Source organism: Amblyomma americanum, chromosome 6, assembly GCF_052857255.1.
Source record: "Amblyomma americanum isolate KBUSLIRL-KWMA chromosome 6, ASM5285725v1, whole genome shotgun sequence".
Lineage (NCBI taxonomy): Eukaryota > Metazoa > Arthropoda > Arachnida > Ixodida > Ixodidae > Amblyomma > Amblyomma americanum.
The window spans coordinates 80683030-80702593 of record NC_135502.1 but is presented as its reverse complement, the minus strand read 5'-3'; the positions used below and the strand labels follow the sequence as shown (position 1 = coordinate 80702593).

The 19564-nt window shown below is 45.8% G+C and overlaps 1 long non-coding RNA gene across 1 annotated transcript in view; it reads right to left on the bottom strand.

Moving 5' to 3' along the window:
• Positions 1–6620: 6620 nt before the first annotated feature.
• Positions 6621–19564, bottom strand: part of LOC144093780 (uncharacterized) — a 46172-nt gene continuing 33228 nt past the window's right edge. The window contains exons 2-3 of the long non-coding RNA XR_013306328.1: positions 9798–10131; positions 6621–7132 (exon numbers count right to left, since the gene is read on the bottom strand). This is a non-coding gene — a long non-coding RNA (uncharacterized LOC144093780). The remainder of the gene's footprint in view (positions 7133–9797; positions 10132–19564) is intronic.

Sequence of the window (19564 nt, the reverse complement as noted above, 5' to 3'; positions counted from 1 at the left end):
ATCCTCTACATCGCTATCTTGATCTGGTGCTGTACTCCAGGTGCTTTCTAGGCTCACATGAAGAACGCTGCATTAGTTCTGCTACATCTTCATCTTTTACGTTTACGCAGATAGCAGTGCGTTTTTTCGAAGCTGCAACAGACGTCATAAAATTTTAACGGTGCACGTTAATGTTGCGGATTTATTAGAGAAAAATTGTTGAAATATAAGCGTGACCAAGTAGGCTACGGCTTCACCAAATTTTAAGTTAAAATTGTGTTCTCTAATTCTTTCGCAAAATTTGCTCATTGCTGAAGATTTAAAGCTTTTCGATGCTTTAGGGGGTGTCTATTCGGTCCCTAATCCTCTTTTAGTTTTCTGTCACACAGACAAATATAGTAAAGGGGCGACAAATTTTCTGTGCGCAAATTTCACTGACACCCATTTCAACCAAAGGCACTACATGAAACGCACTGTGCAAATAGAACCTTGGAGGAAGGTGCCAGAAACAAAACAAAACCGACAGGAACGACATAAGCAGTATAGTATTTACTGTAAAGCAGTCGGAAATTATTGCGGTGTTAATGATCCCGATGACAGAGGCCGTTACAGAAGCCAGGAATTTTAGCTTTAGTATTCTCTTTGTCTAGCGACTATATATTTACTGTTCCCTATCAGTTTTTTGAAACTGTAGGTGTTGCATCCCCCAGTGTCCCAAGCAGTGTTTCTCACTCCTCTAGCTCACTGATTGGAAAGTCAGAAGTAGAAGGCGAGGAAGAGGATGCCAATGTCTAAAACATATTACTTGAGGAGAAGAAGAAGAAGAAGAAGAAACACCTGGGACGCTCTGTGCCAGCAACTTCTGAGGCCTTCCTTCCTTCCTTCCTTCTTGCTCTGTTAGGAGGACATCGTTCGACCCAGTGGCGTTCGTCCTGTTCATCGCTGCCCCGACGGCTCTGCTCTGCTGGGAACGATCGGCTAAGTTTCGGGTGGCTGATTGTGGCATTTTCTCTCTGCGTCTTTGCGCGTGGTGTCGGCAGTATCCCTGTCGCGCTGGTGCCTAAGGATGGTGGTGCTATAAAGATGAACAACCCTGGTGCTGTTCGGGCTGCTCTCCAGTCGGCGACTTCTCATTATGAGTCAATCTCAGAGGTTCGCCAGTTTGGACGCGGCGGGATTCTGTGCAGATCGCCAGACCTCGCCTGTGTAAGAGATTTACTAAACTCCTCATCCTTTGCCTCCCTTCGGGTAAGTTCCTTCATTCCTTCTCATCTGGCGTGCACGAAAGGTATTGTACGAGGCGTAGACTCTTCCCTGTCTCCGGCAGAGACTCTTGAGCGTCTGTCGGCTGCAGGTGCTGTTGCTGTGCACCGCTGTAGCCGGGATGTAAACAACTTGCGGATGCCCACTGAATCAGTGATTGCTACCTTTGCCGGCACTTCCTGCCCCTCTGAAATCAAGGCATGGCCTCTAATTTTTCGGGTAGACCCATTATCATCTCGGCCTCTGCAGTGTAACAACTGCTGGCGCTATGGACATAGCGCCGGCGGTTGCAAATCCAACTTGAGGTGTTGAAACTGTGGGGATGGTCATTCAACGAGCACCTGCACTGAGAAGAATGAGAAGTGTTGCCTTTGCGGTGGTGCGCACTCTGCAAACTACTCAAATTGTGCCTCTCGAGCTCAGGAAATTCAAATTCTGGAAATAATTGACAGGAAACGCTGTTCGCGCCGTGACGCTATTTCAGAGGTCAAAGAACGTGCCCACGGTTATGCCGGTGTGACCGCTAGGCAAGGTGTCATGTTAGACTCAACGCTGTCCCAGGCAATTGCGGCTGCTGTGGAGGCTTCGATGTCTAAAATGGTAGAAAAGATTGTCGCAAGTGTGTCGGAGTGCTTTACAAATGTTCTAGCGACTCAGATTACACATGCCGTGCGGGCTAGTTTAGAACCTCTTTCGACAGCAATTCCCTCTCCTCTTATCCGGTCTCCAATTCCAGTAGCATCACAACCCCAGGAACAAACTTCTGTCCCTTCCGCTGTACCTACCTCGGGTACTTCGAGGGATGTTGATATAATGTATGATTCCGAGATGGTGGAGCCTGATGCGCGGCTTCTTAAGCGCAGTGGGTCCCCCATGCCTCATTCGTTGTCTTCTCTGGGCACCCAGCCCAAATCAAAGAAGATGCAGCTTGGCACTAAACCCAAGGATGCCATTTTGGAGCAGGAGTTGCTGCTGCTAGTCTTTCGCAACCATGGCGTCGTTGCGAGTTCTGCAGTGGAACAGTCGCTCTATTCTCTCCGCTTCCACAGATTTACACTGCCTTTCTACTCAGCTTAATTCGGATGTCATAATTCTGCAAGAAGCGTGGCTTTCAACCGACAAACATTTTCATATCAAAAATTACCGTTAATTTCGCCTAGACCGCCAGTCAAGAGGCGGGGGTTTACTAACTTTAGTCTGTTCAAAATTTTGCCACAGGGCTGTGGTATCTTTTCAACAAATGTCTCCTGACTGTGAGATTTTGGCAATAGACTTTGTACTTCCTGGGTGCACTCCATTTTCAATAGCAAATTGTTATTTCCCCAATGGAGTCCAGGATGTTAGACCTCTGGACTTATTACTCGTAAACTGTAAAAACCCAGTTCTCGTGGCTGGGGACTTCAATTCTCACCATGTGTCTTGGGGGTTTTAGGACTAATACATGCGGCAAGCGCCTTTGGGACTGGGTTTCTGATCACAACCTGATGTGCTTAAATTCAGGATAGGCCACTTATCTTCGCTCACACATTCAATCTGTTTTAGATCTCACGTTCATTAGTCCTGGAATTGGCGTAACGAATTGGTCGACAGTTGATAGCGGCACCTCTAGTGATCATATACCTATTCATTTTGATATCATATGTCGTGTTACTCCAGCGTCTTCTCAGTTGCGGTCACATGTAAATTATGACAGATTTCAAACGGCGTTGCGCTCTGCCCTTGCTCCAGTGTCTAACATCGCCGAGGTCCACCAGTAAGCAAGCATATGTCTGGCTATTGAGGAAAGCCGTAAAAAGTCGGAGTTCCTGGTGAGGCCAACAAAAAGGAATTCTTCTAACTGGTGGAATGCGGACTGTACAAAAGATTACAGGCGGAGGAAGGCAGCATGGAAAAAGCTTCTTTATAACCAATGTCCGAATGACTGGAGTGATTATAAATTTATTGCAGCCACCTTTAAACGCACAGTTTCTCGCGCAAAGGAAAAATATGACTCAGAACACTTCGATTATCTTTCAAAGGCAGGCAACCAACGTGCACTATTCGGTTTTCTACGGTCTAGGAAACAGCTCATGTCCTTTCATAATTTTCAGTCATTAGTTATGTCCCCTGTAGAAGCTATCCAGGCGGTTGAATTAATAGCCACAGGCCTGCAAAAGCGGTTCTCGTCTTTACTACCTATGCGACCATTGTTGTTTGCACCAGTCGTGCCAAATGATAATGCCTCACAAGTAAATCTATCAGAGCTTTCACAAGTTGTCCAGAGATTGCCAGCTGCTGCTCCTGGTCCTGATGGTGTTACCACAAAGATGCTCAAGATTCTATTTGAAGAGTCTCCCAACTCCTAATTGCACCTAATAAACTACTCTCTCAAACATGCTTGGATACCTTCTGAGTGGAAGCTGTCCAAGGTGATCCCTTTACATAAAAATCAGGGTGGAGGCTATGAATTGGATAATATTAGGCCAATTTCTTTAACATCAAACGTGGTAAAGTTGATAGAAAGGGTGTTACTAATTCGGGTGTCAGCCATTGTGGACCGCAAAAGTATACTCAGCCCGTGCCAACTCGGGTTCCGGCCACGGTGTTCGATATGGAATGCACATGCTGATCTTGAGAGCAGAATTCTCCTTGCTCGTCGTAGACGCCTGGTCGCGGCTTTGGTTACGTTAGACGTCGCCAAAGCTTACGACAGTGTAGAACACTCCATCCTGATACATAGGCTACAGTCTCTTCAATTTCCAGATTATATAGTGATACGGGAATAAAAGAAGAGGCGGAGAGCGAGCGCGAGCGGCGAGCGCGCGGCTCTAGCACGAGGGAGATAGAACGAGAAAGCTTGGCCGCCGCCGGTCGTGCTTCGCCGGCTCTCCTCCGTACTGCTGCTATATCTCTCTGGGCGGGCCCGTGGCCACCCCGTGGCATCCCACACCGTAACAATAGTTGCATGGATATCTGCATTTCTTCATAACAGGGAATTCTTTTGCGTCCATAATGGTGTTCATTCAGAGAGGTATAGACAAACGCGAGGTGTACCGCAAGGAGCTGTTCTTTCTCCTGTGCTCTTTAATATTCTGTTAAGCTTAATTCCTCTCCACCGCCATGTACGCACTTACGTCTATGCGGACGACATTGCGTTTATTGCTGCTGCGCCGAATATACATTCTCTGTATGGTCTGTTGCAGTCATATTTGAATACACTTGAGCACTGGTTGAGCGCATTACACCTGAAGTTAAATGTTGGCAAGTGCGCTACTCTTGTTTTCCCTCTATTCACTCCTGTAGTGGTCTCTCTCACTTGCCAGTTAAAAACAATACCGCAGGTTCAATCCCTAAAATACCTAGGGGTCATTTATGACAACAAACTCACCTGGCGACCTCATATTGACCATGTCGCGGCGAAAGGGGCTCGTGCCGTGGGTATGTTACGGAGATTATGTCATCACCGGTACGGCATGCGCAGAGATGCGCTATTAATGATCTACATAATGTATGTCAGGCCAATTTTAGAATTTGGATCAGTGTTGTTTTCAGGCTCGGCTACATATAAACTTCGCCCTCTCGTCCTTTTAGAGAGGGAAGCACTTCGCATGTGCCTCGGCCTTCCAAAATTTGTGGCTATCAATGTGCTGTACCTTGAAGCCCGCATTCCGTCTCTCTTATCACGACTTCAATTTTTAACTGTGCAATCTTACCTCAGGATCTATGAATCCCATTTCCACCGTTCCCAAAGCATTTTCTGTTCTCAGCCGACCTCCTTTTTTGGTGTCCCCTGGTCTCGTTTCAATTCCCCTCAGGTAGTGTTTGTGCAAAGATTACTTCAGCCTTTAGATGTAAACATTTATGATATCCTTCCTGCGCTTCGCAATGGGCCCGCTATACACATTGTTTTCGACGACATATTCGCAAAAAATGCAAAACTTTTGCCACCGAGTATTCTAAATGGTCTTCTAGAAGATCATCTGAGGACCCTACCTACAGATATAGCAATAGCCACTGATGCATCGCAATGCAATGAAAAAGCAGGTGTGGGAATATTTTTCTCGCATTTAGACTGGTCCTTTTCTCTGCGCCTTTTAGATTTTACCCCTATTTTTCAGGCAGAGTTTCTAGCAGTTGTACTTGCTCTACGCAAGCTAGACCCCTCTATTACAGCAGTTGCAGTAATTACTGATTCTTTATCTTTGTGTTCGTCCCTCGCTGCACATGTTGACGGTCCCATTTTATCAACTTTCTTATCCCTACTTCCTCCGCATTTGAGCCTTGTTCATTTAGTATGGGTTCCTGGTCACAGCAGTGTGACAGTAAATGAGATTACTGATAATCTCGCAAAGGCTTCCCTCAGCGGCCCCGTGTTGCCAATCATCCCGGCTACAGCCTATATTACAGCATCTAGATTTCGGCGACGTGCGTTTTTAAGCACGCAAGACACATCACTTTTAACATCGGTGGATTATGAGCACCTTAAATATTATTGGAACAGGAAAATTTGTTGCTCTCGGCAGCTTGAAGTATCACTGACGAGGCTGCGCTGCCGCATCCTCCCTCTTAATTTTTATTTACACAAGTCGGGTTTGGCGCTCTCTCCCCTTTGTGCATTTTGCCGTGAGCCTGAATCTATTGAACATTTTTGGCTGTATTGTCGCCGATTCAACTCTCTGAGAAAAAGGTTGCTGGAGGAGCACTTGCAGCATCTTGGCCTTAGTTTGAGCAGCCCGCTCTTGCTATCATTTGGCGCCACCACATTTGGGTTCAGCCACAGATCTGTTTGTACCGCTGTTCTAAATTTCCTGATAGAATCTCACCGACTGCCTTGCTAAGTGTTCCAACCTTTTCTTTTCTATCAATAATTACGTTTTTAATAAAAATCATTAATATTTATTCCCTCTCTTTATTATTATTCTTAAAATTTTAATCAAAACACTCATCTTTTTTCTGTTCATGACAAAAAATTCACCGGTGTTGCGCTCCCAACGTGCTTTTCCTTTTTGTTAACTGCGTTCAGGTGAATAGCCACCCGATTCTTGGCCGATCCCCCAGTGTGGGTATGTGCCATCTTTTGTTAGGCTAACAACAACAACAACAAGACGCCTGATCATCATCAAGTTACTTGCAAGCTCTCTCGATTTCAAGCAGGTCTGCCGTCAACCCATGTTAATCCTCATCCCACGCCATTCAGCTGCGCCAACCGCCGTCGGAAGGAACCGTCCCAGCAATTTGCCCCGCATCCAGAAGCCGCGGTTAGCCGTCTTTTGCTGGCTGGTGACAGTGGGCACCGTCAGGATCTAAGCGCCTGGCCTTTGGCATGCAGGAGGGTGCACTTTCGCCTCTATTGCACGCCATCGAAGCGCTCACCATGACTCATCCTCACTGGCGGCACCTAGTGGACAGTCGACCATCTTCTGCTGATTAGCGTCAGTGGGCACCTTCAGGGTCAACGCACCGGGTCCTTGGCAGGTGTGCCTCGCCCGCCGGTGGACGCCACGGACGTGCGGCTCACCACGGCTCATCCTCTGTGGCAACATATCGACAGTGGTAGACCGTATTTTGCTGATTAGTGTAAGCAGGCACCGTCAGGTGCTATGCGCCATGCCAGGACGATGCATTTAACTCTCCGGTGGACGCCATCGAGCCGCTCGCCTTGGCTCATCCTCTGTGGCAATTCCAGGTCCACGGACTGCTTTTAGAATCTTGCTGGTGTAGGCGGTAGTCGTCATGACCGAAACAGAAAACGCAAAGCATGCTCTGTGCAGAAAATTTGGCTTGCATGACGCCGCTTTGTTCTTCAAACTCAATGTGGAAAACCCCGGTTTATGGTCGTCGTTAATGCTTCCGTAATTGCTTTCTTTTCGGAGAAGAGAACTGTTAGATCTCTTGTTTTCCTTCGTGTCCCCTGCAAGCATTGAAGGAAAAAGGTGCATATTGCTACTCATAAACGATCCATATGAAACACGAATAGGCAAATCTCACGAAAATTCTTGTTCGGTGGAGTTTTCCCCGTGAAGTGAAATAATCTGCTTTCAACGAGTGCACTTGTACGGTCAAGGCTGAAATTTCTGGTCAAAAATGTTGCAGCTCTAGGCATGGCGATTTCGATCGTGATCTACCGCAATTTGTTACATTAATTTGATGGTAATCGGGACCAAACAAATCTGGGTATTTATGAAATCATCGCCATCATCATCAGCCTGACTACGCCCACTACAGAACGAAGGCCTCTCTCACATCTCTCCAATTAAGGCTGTCCTGTGCCAGCTGCGGCCACCCTAAAACTTTTTAATCACATCCGCCCTCCTCACCTCACCGACTGCGTACTTTTAAATCAGAGCTAATGCTGCGGCTTAACTTGGTGTTCATGATTATTCGCATACAGTAATATTTCCTCCAATCAATTACTCGCCTAGTGCCCAGAAATCCGGTTGTTTAATGTGAGTCGTCTTTCAAATAGTCTGCAGCAAAATATTCTGACGTGTGTGCCGGTGTCTTAGCCAGTCCTCCACAGTACTTGGGTGCCATTTTTCACTTCAGGCATACCACAGCAACAACAAGAACAGAGTTGCTATGTACGGTTACACATGGGTATGCGCCAATGTAAGTCATAACCACGGGGCACCGATCAGTACATTGTAAATGAGGGGTTGCTTGAAATTCGCATGGCGAGCACCTGTCTGATGGCGGTTAGATGCCTGCACCTGCTATACGACTCATTCTGTGCCTCAGCCCGGAACAGATATACTAAAGCGATTGAAGTTTGTTCACCTAAAATTGCAGCGTTTCACTCGGGCTACTGGAGTTATCTTGAATTTGATCGGCTTTTAAATTGTTCCTCTGTTGGGTCCTTGAACTGCACTCCCCGATAACAGGGAGATGTAGTCAACTCCCAAAGTCCGTGCAAATTTCTCCCTTTGAAGTAAGGTTTGGCTACAGTTGACGTTTCGTTAGCGAAAATTAGAAACCACGATGGCGGCGGCGTCACGTTCTGGAATTACGATTTCTTATTTTACAGTTCCTGTTTGCGCTTCGTTGATCACTGTGTGAGTAGCCGAGAAGCACAGAAGGCTGGATAAAAATATACCATAACAGCTGCCCTGTGAGAATTAGAAAGAGTAGCACAGATGAAACTCACACAAGACAGAGTGCAAAACCAGTACGAGTACATGGAATTTCTGAATTTTATACCCGTATCTAGCACATTCAAAACTGTATACACAGAGCCAGGACCCGCAGCAGATGTGGCTGTAACAGTCGTTGTCTTTCAAAATAAATACATAGATAAGCAAACTGGAGCATCTAATCAACACAGTAATACAGCAGGCGGTGCAAATACTGCACACGTAATCTGGGATTGCAGAGGGCCCGGCGATACGTGTGTCGAGCTTTCAAAATTTGCTTGCAAAAAAAGAAAAAAAGAGGAAATTAGAGGTCCTTGCGAGAGATATTTGCCCTGGTGACTCAAGCATCAATTATTTGCATTTAGATGTGAATCTTTCCTCTTTCGAATAGTTATTCCTTTTATCGTCGATTGTGATGCCATCAACTGTGCGTCCACATGCTCTCATTTCCCTTCTCACCACATCTTCACCTATCACGACTCTCTTTCTTCTTCTCCTCCTCTTCCTCAGTGCAGAGCAGCAGGCCAGATCTAAATCTTTCTGGCCGACCTCTCTGCTTTCGTTTCATTAAATTTATATACCTATCTCTCTATCGTCGTCATCATCACGAGGGCAATGAAGATGACTGTGCAGACGGTACTGTGCATATCTTTTAAAATCATGCTTCTGTAGCTCTCTTTTGGCAGAATCCCGTTCAATCCATTCACTATTGTTCTCTATAACACTCGCGCTCAACTCTTGCAAATATTAAAAATATCGTTATAACTAAAAGACCGATTGGGAGCATTCCCCAGACATTTATTTATTTCAGTTACCCTCTTGGCCCGGTGGGCATTATAGAGGGGAGCCGGACTTCACAAACGCAAAAATAAGGAAAGGATAGGAGGGGAAGAACAGGGATACACAACATTGTAAGTTTTAAAGTCGAATTAGGTTTGACAATACAGAGGTTACACAATATATTAATAACAATAGAAAGAAGAGCAAAAAAAGTATGTGTAAGTAGCAAATTATTTGATGCTGCAGAAACTTCGGACAGGGCGGAATCAGCAACCTAAAAAGCAATGACACTTAAGATATACATACTTACAGACAGTAGCACTCGATCAAGCAACAAATGAAGCAGATATGAAGATATGATCGCTGGTACGCAAGAGTGCATGACTTGACATTAAAAAAACATTTGGCTGAAAGAAATTTTTAAAAATCAAGCGGTATGGCAATGTATACGTAGGCTTCTTTTGAATTCCTCGAAATTAAACTCTACACAATTTTCTTTCTTGAGCTCCTCTTCAGTAAAAATTCACCGTAATCTTATATTTCTGCCGCAGCCGGTTATTCTGTATACCTGAATATTTCTCGCTTTACACATTCGGTTCATTCAGTGGCCACGGCTTAATGATCAACAACGGGCGCAAGTAGAAAACGAAGAAACAGAAGGCGTACCGTTTTGCCGCACGTTCCCTGTCAGCTCTTCCGCTTCCAGACCGGTCCGTGAGTAAGGATATGCGTCAGCTCTCGTCTGGACCGCAGCGACAACAGAACCCTGACGGATTACGGTCGCCGATCGCCAGTGATGGCCGACAACAACCATCGGGGAGAGGAAGCCGCTGCGCACGAAGGTGCCAGCCAGGCGGCAGCGAGTCCTGTAGGCCCGTACTGGACCGACGTCCCACGAGATCGTCACTCCAGGCACCAAGCGCCTCCAGACCAGCCTTAGCACCTTGCGCGGCGACTCGTGGGCGCAGTTGGCGCCATGCTGCTGTGGTCGCCGGTTTCGCTGCAGTTACGCGGCCGAATGGTGCACGTGTCTCCCGGTGGACGCCATCGAGGCGCTCACCATGACTCATCCTCTCTGGCAACTTCCGGAATGAATCGACGGCTCTCTTCCTGCCTGTGATAGCGGGTACTTTGCGGCTTTTCGGATGTTAGTGCCACTCTTCAGCTTTGCGCTATTCCGACAGGCTGAGGCACTGGACAAACATACAGTCCCGAATGAGACTCGCGAAGCCCCCTTAAGACTTGCTAGAAGTTAGTGGCATCGACAGTAGTGCGTGTCATCGGAACACACCGTATTTTTCTCGTTATGCTTGTTTTTGTATGCGGGATTTGAGCTTTGTTTGTTCTATAAAGAAAGATTTCAATTGTTCAACGGCTGTGTTCGCCATCCTTTGTACTCGCTTCTCGTAAACGCTTTAAAACTGCTTGTGTAGGTATGCGAATAGCGTTCGTAACGCTTGAACGTGCTACGCGTGTCACATCCCTTGACAAAGGTTAATTTTCAAGAACTTCGGTGTGCTTTGTAATCATGAGTTAAGCGCCGCAGCTTGGTCCCTCGCGCGCTTAATGAGGAGGCTCGATTTGGGTGCATCGGGCTTCTTGGACAATCTATTTTTACTGAGAAAGAAAATATAAGTGTTACAATCACTGTGTCCGTTAACCATTTCCATTTTAATAGAGCTGTTTACTGCCATAATTTGTTTTTGTAATCTCAGTCGTACGCAGTACAGAGCTAGAAGAGCATTCCTAGCGGGAAATAGTTCCATCAGAACGCTAATTGTGAACCGGCTAGGAAAATGTGTGCCTGTGAACAAAGCCGGCTCATTGCAGCAGAAAAAAAGTCCAAGAAATTGACAAGCACCCCCAGTAACATGGGAGCCTGGCCTGTCAAATAGGCTTTCATTAGGAAAGTAATAGCTGTTATATGAGCTCACGGGACAGAAAAATAAAAACAAACTATCGCTTTCGGCGACATCGCACAAAGACTGATCTTGTTCATCTGCCGATGCTATGAAAAACACAGTGTAACTGCTTAATCATAGTCCTCTTTCTTAAAGCTGAAATAACTGCAACTGTTCTAATTGTTTTGTCTTGATAATAAAATAAAGTCGCGTAATTGAGACCTGAGGACTGCTATTTTTATTGAAGCGTATTGTTGAACATATGACTGCTTTAGCTTTAGAGGAAGCCTGACCTCTAAAATTAACACTGCTGGGCTCCGGTCGTTTCGCCGATGCGAACGTGCCCAGAAGTTAAAACGATCATATGAACATCCTGCGTATTCTCTATACGTGCTCTGATTCTGCACTTTCTCGTTATTCTGCTCTTCAGCTCGTCAAATTTCCGCTTGCGTCAGAAAAAAACACAACGAAGCTTATTTCTAGGGGACGCAAGCATCTTCGTGTCATAATTGAGCATAACCTGAGCCGTAATGGTAATGATGCACTATGATCGCACAGCGTCACCGCGCCGGTCCAACTTCGATCACTTGTCTTCGGGCGCCGCGGTTCATCGCAGAATTTCATAATTGTAGCAGTACTTCGCACCTCTTCCAGTGCCATATTTTATTCACAGCCTCTCCTATAGGTAACGAAATGTGTATTCAGTAAGGCGCGTTTCGTAAAAAGTTTGCTTTCCACCTTTCTCTTCAGGGAGCCTCATTCTGACATGCGTTTCACGCTGTAATCCACTCCCGGAACGCGCTGGCTCTTACTACGTAAACCAAATCTCCGCACAAATGTTTGATGCAGTACTCGAGTAGGCAGTTGAGTACGTTTGCTGTGCGACTAAGCATGCCTTTCGCAAAGTCCCTTGCAGAGCATACACAAGATCACCCGGCCCCACTGGCTGAGGCTTCTCACTCGTGCTCCGAGCAGTACAGAATCATGCTCGACGCACTGGTTTGTAGGCAGTATTTTCCAGCGGACGCTGTCAGGTCGGCATTCAGACAGATGCGTCGATTGCAAGAAAAGACGTGTTAAGAGCGCATGGTTTTAATGAAAACGCATTACTTGTCGCATTACGAGAAAAGCCGGCGGCGTGTGTGCTAGTGTGTGTACTCGCCGAAAATCTCAGCGATGACAAGAAAAGTAGGGTGACGTCATCAAGCGTCCGTACTGCGCATACAGCAAAGCGAGCACCGCCACTTCAGGCAATCATATATGTATACACCAGGTGTTTCAGTAATGGTCATCACTCGTGCTTAAAAATAGTTTTTGAGGTAAAACAAACGTCAAACACAGGCGAATCTTATTAACTAGCTAAGTAATTAACTAAATTCTAATAGCTAACTATTTATTATTACCAATAGGCACCTGATTGCAATTAGAGATTTGTAGCCGGCCACTGTGGCTCGTCATAATTTGGCTGCATCGTGCGAATATACACGCGCTTTCGAAAGCGTGCAGGCAAAGCAACCCCTCCAGTGGTCGTAACTAGTCAAAATAGCCAAATTTCGTCGTGCCACAGCGGCGAGAGTAATGGTGTTTTCTAAATTCTACAAAATGATATGGCTATTACTAACGGCCGGCTGCAAATCTCTAACTGGACTCAGGTGTTGGAATTTAGTTAATTTCCTAGCTTGTTGAGATGATTCACCTATTTTATGACATCCGCCAACATATTACTATGGGCCAAATTGCTTCGCGTTACCTCAAACCCCCCTTTTTTAATTAGTGATCACCTTCCCTTAAACACCTGTTATATGTTGTTCAATATATATATATATATATATATATATATATATATATATATATATATATATATATATATATATATATATATATATATATATATATATATATATATATATATATATACACACACACAAACACACTCCACATTGGGCGACCTCAATGTGGCGCCAGTTTTCTCAACAGCATTCGTACCAAAACTGTGACGGAACCATTCGTCGAACTGCGTTCCGTGTGGTTCCATACGATATATCGCTGCATATAGCTTACACGCAGCTTGCGACAGAGATTCGAACAGACCACATATACGCCTTCAATTGTATGCCTTTCCTTTCCTTAAACCTGTACCCTTAAAGGCGGTTGAGGTGTCCACCGAGATGGAAGACAGTTGCTGTGTTGATTCCTTTCCTCAGAAACCAATTTTCTGATTAAAATTGCGATGCAACCGCACGTAGTACAGTGTTCCAGGTGGTGTCATGCGCGCTCGTGTGTGTGTGGGTGTGTGTCAATGCACCCAGTTAGATTAATGCTTTCGCGTTCCCACACGCAAGCAGGCTTTTGTGTCTCTGCCGTATTTTTAAAGCGAAAGCTTTACGGTACTAGTCAAAACAAGGTCATCGGCGCCGCAATTTGACCTTCAAGTGGAGGAGCGGTGGAGGTGTGGCAGCCACGTGACATACCACGTCACTCCTTGCCCGGCCAGGAGCTTTGGCTTTGGGCTACCGGGCCAGCTGTAGTTTATTTTTTTTTTCGTGAGGGATATTGGTAAACGGCCATTCATGATCTCAAAAAATCTGTCACATGCGCTCCGCTTTATATTTTTCTGCTAGTTTTTTTTCTCTCATGATCCGATCAGCGGCCACTACTTGTCCTTAGTAGACGTATTCCCCGACCACTTCCAGCACCTCGATAATAAATGTGAACTGCTGTTTCCTTGCTAGACAGTTGAACATTACTTTGTTTTCTGCATGTAGTTTTTAGACACACCGTTCTAGTTTGCCTGTCTAACTTATTGGTCATGCTTTGCAGCTCATCTCCTGAGTGACTGAGCAAGCCGATTTCATCAGCGAATCGCAGATTACTAAAGTATTCTCCATTAACTATTATCCCCAAGTGTTCCTAATCCAGGCCTCGGAATACCAGCTGTTAGCAGGTGGTGAATAGCATTGGCGTTATTGTATCCCTTCCTGATACCCGTTGTTATTGAAATTTTATTGCTGATTTTATGAACGACTATCGTAGCTGTGCAGTCGGTACAGATGTCTTACAGTATTTACATATAAGACTTTTCTCCACCCTTAGTCCGCTATGCCTGCATGAGTGCTGAGGTTTCCACTCAGTCAAATACTTTCTCGAAATCATTCCAAGCTATACACATGGGTTGGTTATTTCTGCGCATTTATATATCATCTGATTCATAGTGTGAATACGGTCAGTTGTCGAGTATCCTTTACGAAACCCTGCCTGATCATTCGTTTGACTGAAGTCTAAGGTTGTCCCGACTCTATTAGCGATTCCCATTAGTAAATACCTTGTAGGCGCCGAACAGTAAGCTGATCAGTGTGTGATATTTGAATTCCTTGAAATGGGGGTTGCTTGAAATTTGCATTGCGCGCACCTGTCTAACGGTGTATAGATGTCCGCTCCTGCTATAAGGCTCACTCTGTGTTTCAGCCCAACAGGTGTACAGGAACGATTGAAGTCTCTTCAAATCAACTCCTCGAGTTTCCCTCGGGACATGGGGGTTGTCCTGAATGCGGTCGGATTTTAAATTCTATCTCTGTTGGGTCGTTGAACTGGCCTGGACGATAATGGAGAGATATAGTCAACTCTAAAGCCCGTCCAAATTTGTTCTTTCGATGTCTGGCTTGGCGATAGCTGACGTTTCTTTAGCGAAAATTAGGAGCCACGATGGCGGTTGGTTTCACGTGCGGGAATCGTGATTTATTCTTTTACCCTTCCTCTTTGCGCTTCGTTGATCTGTGTGTGAGTAGCCGCATTGCAAAGAAAACTTCATAAAAATTTGTCGGAACAGATACCTTGTGAGAATGGGAAGAGAAGTGCTGATGAACATTCAAACAAGCGACAATACAAAACCAGCAGGAGTAGATGAAATTTCTGAATCTTATGCTTGTATCCGGAGCATTCAAAACTGAATACACAGAGCAAAGTCCCGCTGCAGATGTGGCTGTAAGAGTGGATGTCTTACAAAATAAATACATAGACAAACAAACTGAAGCACCCGGTCAACAATGTCATGTAGGAGGCGGTGCAGATACTGTATACGTAATCGGGGAGTGCGGAAGGTCTCGTGATACGTGTTTGATCGAGTTTTCGAAATTTGCTTGCAAAAGAAAACAAATCCAAGTAGAGTTGCTTGCGAGAGATATATGTCATGGCGACTCAAGGAGCACGAATTTGAGTTTGTGTATGAAGCTTTCCTCTTCACAAAGACTTGATGATGATGATGATGATGTCCTCAGGCATAACGGCAGATAGCAACGGCAGGGTGCGTTGGAGACACAAACTTTCCTTTTATCGCCCATTGATCACGAGGGCAATGAAGATGATTGTTAAGGCGATGCTGTGCAAATATTTTAAAATCATGCTTCCTCGCTGTTCTTTGGTTCCATATAATGAAGTTTCCCACCTTTTTTTTTCAATTCAGTAGTGATAGGTTAAATCGAATCTCACTAATTCTATTAACTATTATTCTCTTTGACACTCACGCTCAAGACCTGCAGATATTAAAATTATTTTTATAACTATAAGAAGGATTGGGAGCATCACAGGGTAAACAAAATATTCACCACTATTTTCGCTCTTGCCCTTCTGCTCGTTGTAAACATACTCCAACCTTTTGTTTTCGCCGCAACCGGTTATGTTATACCTGAATATTCCTCGCTTTACACGTGTGGTTCATTCACTGGCTAGAGCTTAATTATCAAGAACGGGCGCAAGTAGAAAACGAAGAAAGAGAAGGCGTACCGTTTTGCCGCATGTTCCCTGTCAGCTCTCTCGCTTCCAAACCTGTCCCTGAGTAAGGCTATGCGTCAGCTGACGTCTGGACCGCAGCGACAACAGAACCCTGACGGATTACGGTCGCCGATCGCCAGTGATGGCCGACAACAACCATCGGGGAGAGGAAGGCGCTGTCCACGAAGGTGCCTGCCAGGCGGCAGCGAGTCCTGTAGACCCGTGCTGGGCAGACGTCCCACGAGATCGTCCCTCCAGGCACCAAGCGCCTCCAGACCAGCCTTAGCACCTTGCGCTGCGTCTCGTGGGCGCAGTGGGCGCCATGCTGCTGTGGTCGCCAGTTTCGCTGCGATTCCGCGGACGAATGGTGCACCCGTCTCCCGGTGGACGCCATCGAGGCGCTCACCATGACTCATCCTCTCTGGCAACACTTCCGGACTCAAGTCCACATCTCTCGTCCTGCCTGTGCTTCAGTGTACTTTGCGGCTTTTCGGATGTTAGTGCCATTCGTCAGCCTTTCGCTATTTCGACAGGCAGAGGAACTGGACAAACGTGCAGTCCCGAATGAGGCTCACGAAGCCCCTTTAAGACTTGCTAGAGGTTAGTGGCATGAGCAGTATGGTGCGTCATCGGAACACACCGCATTTTTCTCGTTATGCTTGTTTTTGTATGCGGGATTTGAGAATTCTGTGTTCTATAAAGAAAGTTTTCAATTGTGTAGCGGCTTTGTTAGGCACCCTTTACGTGTTTGTGCCCGCTTTCTGAAAACGCTTTAAAACTGCTCGTGGAGGTTTGCAATTAGCGGTCGGAACGCTTGCAATTGCTCGTACCGATTTACAACCTTGCTGTGTTTTCTACACCCAAACGGCATGTGGATACGGAGGTGATGCCTCTTCCACTGTTATCTTGAGGATGGGCGGAGTATGGTTGCTTGAGCGGTTACACGTGTCGCATCCGTTGACATAGGTTAATTTTAAAGAACTTCGGTGTGTTATGGAATGATGGGTTGTTTGCCGCAGCATGGTCGCTCGCACGCTTAATGAGGAGGTTCACGTTGGGTGCCTTGGGCTACTTGCTCAATCACTTTTTACCCGCGAAAGAAAATATAAGCGTTAAAATCACTTTGTGTCTGTTAGCCCTTCGATTATTTTCACGGAGCTGTTTAACGCCGTAATTTGTGTGTTTAATGCCAGTCGTACGCAGTTCAGAGCTAGTAGAGCACCCCTGACGGAAGATCGTTCAAACAGAAATCTGTTTGTGAACGGGGTAGAAAAGTGTGCACATGTAAACGACGCTGACTCAATGCGGCAGAAAAAGACCAAAAACTTGAAAAAGCATCTCAAATAGCATTAAAGAAACTTTGACTGGCAAATAGGGTTTTAATAGCAAAGTAATAGTCATTGTATGAGCTGCTGGGACGAACAAAAAGAAACTATAATGTTTTCGGCGAGATGGCACAATGACTGACCTTTTATACTCTGCCGATCCTATTAAAAACGGTGTTTTAGCAGCGCAAGCAGACGCGGACGAAGGAACACGAAAAAAGACAAACTGGCTTTGTCCGTGTTCCTTCCTCCGCGTCTGCTTTCGCTGGTAAAACACTATGTAAAACCAACTAGCCCGTCAGTTTACGCCATCCTATAAAAAATTGTGCAACTGCTTCAACATAGTTTCTTCTTGAGACTGAAATAACTGCAAGTGTTCTAGTGGTTCGGTCTTGATAATAAAACAAAATATGACACGCTTTAGGGGAAGCGTGTTGTTTTCTTAAGCTGTCACTGCTGGACACCAGGAGCTAAAGTGATCATATGAAGATATAGTGCGTTCTATATACGTGCGCCAAATTCTGCACTTTCTCGTTGCGCGGGTCCTTTGCAAGTCAAAATTACGGCTTGCGTCAGAAGAAACACAATGAAGCTTATTTGTTCGCGAGACAAGAATCTTCGTGTCATATGTGCGCGTGACTTGAGCTGTCGGGATGCACCGTGATCATACAGCGTCACCGCGCCTTTCAAACTTCGATCACTTGTCTTCGGACGATGTGACTCGACAGGTTTTCTTCATTGTAGCAGTACTTCGCACTGAATTCAGTGCCATGCTTTTATCATCATTTGCCTTACAGCCCTTCCTGCAGTTCTCGACATGTGTATCCAGTAACGGAGCCTTTCGTAAAAGGTTTGCTTTCCACCTTTCTCTTCAGGGAGCCTCATTCTGACATGCGTTTCACGCTGTAATCCACTCCCGGAACGCGCTGGCTCTTACTACGTAAAACAAATCTCCGCACAAATGTTTGATGCAGTACTCGAGTAGGCAGTTGAGTACGTTTGCTGTGCGACTAAGCATGCCTTTCGCAGCGTCCCTTGGAGAAAATACACAAGTTCACCCGGCCTCACTGGCTGAGGCCTCTCACTCATGCTCCGAGCAGTACATAATCATGCTCGGCTCACCAGTTTGTAGGCAGTATTTTCCAGCGGACGCTGTCAAGTCGGCGTTCAGACAGATGCGTCGATCGCAGAAAAGTTATATTAGAAGCGCGTGGTTTAAATTAAAACGCTTTACTAGTCCCATTACGGGAAAATCCGGTGGCGTGTGTGCTGGTGTGTGTACGCGCCGATGGTGCAGAAAATCCCAGCGATGGCAAGAAAAGTAGGGTGACGTCATCAAAAGGCCGTATTGCGCACACAGCAAGCCGAGCACCGCCACTTCAGGCAATCATATTGATGCCGTTTGTCCAAATTTGTATACTCCTCACCGGCTGACCTGAATTTGGCGCCAGTTTTCCCAACAACGTTCATACCAAAATTGTGACGCAACCATTCGTCGTACTGGGTTCCGTGTGGTGCAATACGATTTAACGCTGCATACAGCTTACACGTATCTTGCGACAGAGATTCGAACTGATCACATACGCTCCTTCAATTGTATGCCTGTCCGGTCATTTTACCTCTTCCCTTAAAGGCGGTTGAGGAGTCAGGCGAGATGTTTCTGCGCTATTTACTTTCCTTAGAGACCTATTTTTCTATAAAAATTGCTATGCAACCATACGTAGTACAGTGTTCCAGCTGGTGTCATAAGCGCGCGTGTGGGTGGGTGTCAATGCACCCAGTTAGATTAATGCTTTCGCGTTCCCACACGCAAGCAGACTTTTGTGTCTCTGCCGTAATTTTAAAGTGAAAGCTTTACGGTCCTAGTCAAAACCAGGTCATCGGCGCCGTAATTTGACCTTCAAGTGGAGGAGCGGTGGAGGTGTGGCAGCCACGTGACATACCACGTCACTCCTTGCCCGGCCAGGAGCTTTGGCTTTGGGCGACCGGGCGTCGCATCGAACACGACAAGCTGTATTATACATTTCTATTCAGAGATATTGGTAAACAGCCATTCATGATCTCAGAAAACTGCTCATATGCATTCCGCTCTATTCTTATTCTTCTAGTTTTCCCCTCTCATGATCCGAATCAGCGGTCACTACGTGCCCTAAGGAGACGTATTCCCTTACCACTTCCAGCACGTACCTCGCTACAAATTGTGAATTGCTGTTTCCCTGTTAGACTGTCGAACAGTAGTTTCGTTTTCTGCTTGTAGTTTTTAGACACACCGCTTCTGCTCTGCCTAACTCATTGATGATGCTTTGCAGCTCATCGTTTCAGTGATTGAGCAAGTCAATGTCTTCAGCGAATCGCAGATTACTTAGCTATTCTCTAATGACTCTTATTCCCAACTGTTTCAAATCCGGGACTCGGAATACCACCTGTTAACTTACGGTGA